This window comes from Arachis duranensis, chromosome 7 (assembly GCF_000817695.3).
Source record: "Arachis duranensis cultivar V14167 chromosome 7, aradu.V14167.gnm2.J7QH, whole genome shotgun sequence".
Taxonomy (NCBI): Eukaryota; Viridiplantae; Streptophyta; class Magnoliopsida; order Fabales; family Fabaceae; genus Arachis; species Arachis duranensis.
Genome location: NC_029778.3, coordinates 75,746,618 through 75,747,456, shown reverse-complemented (window position 1 = coordinate 75,747,456; position 839 = coordinate 75,746,618).

Here is an 839-nt window from a genome sequence, read left to right as displayed (position 1 = left end):
TGTGGTTCATGAATGTTGGCTCTTGAAAGAATGATGAAAAAGGAGACATGTTACTGAGGATCTGAAAAATCAATAAAATGACTCTTGAAGCAAGAAAAAGCAGTGAATACAAAAAAATCGAAAAAAAAGAGAGAGAGAAAGAAAAAGAAGGAGAAAAAGAAAGAAAAAGTAAGAAAAAGAAAGAAATAAAGTTGTGATCCAAGGCAAAAAGAGTGTGCTTAAGAACCCTGGACACCTCTAATTGGGGACTCTAGCAAAGCTGGGTCACTTTAAGAACCCTGGACACCTCTAATTGGGGACTCTAGCAAAGCTGAGTCACAATCTGAAAAGGTTCACCCAATTATGTGTCTGTGGCATGTATGTATCCGGTGGTAATACTGGAAGACAGAGTGCTTTGGGCCACGGCCAAGACTCAATAAGTAGCTATGTTCAAGAATCATCATACTTAACTAGGAGAATCAATGCCACTATCTGGATTCTGAGTTCCTAAAGAAGCCAATCATTCTGAATTTCAAAGGATATAGTGAGATGCCAAAACTATTCAGAGGCAAAAAGCTAAAAGCCCCGCTCATCTTATTAATACTGATCTTTATAGATGTTTTTGGAATTTATTGCATATTCTCTTCTCTTCATCTTATTTGATTTCCAGTTGCTTGGGGACAAGCAACAATTTAAGTTTGGTGTTGTGATGAGCGGATAATTTGTACGCTTTTTGGCATTGTTTTTAATATGTTTTAGTTAGTTTTTAACTCCAAGAAGAGTCTCTACACGAAAATGCTTCAATGCTCAGCCCAAGCACACACCAAGTGGGCCCGGAAGTGGATTTTTATGTCATTTAC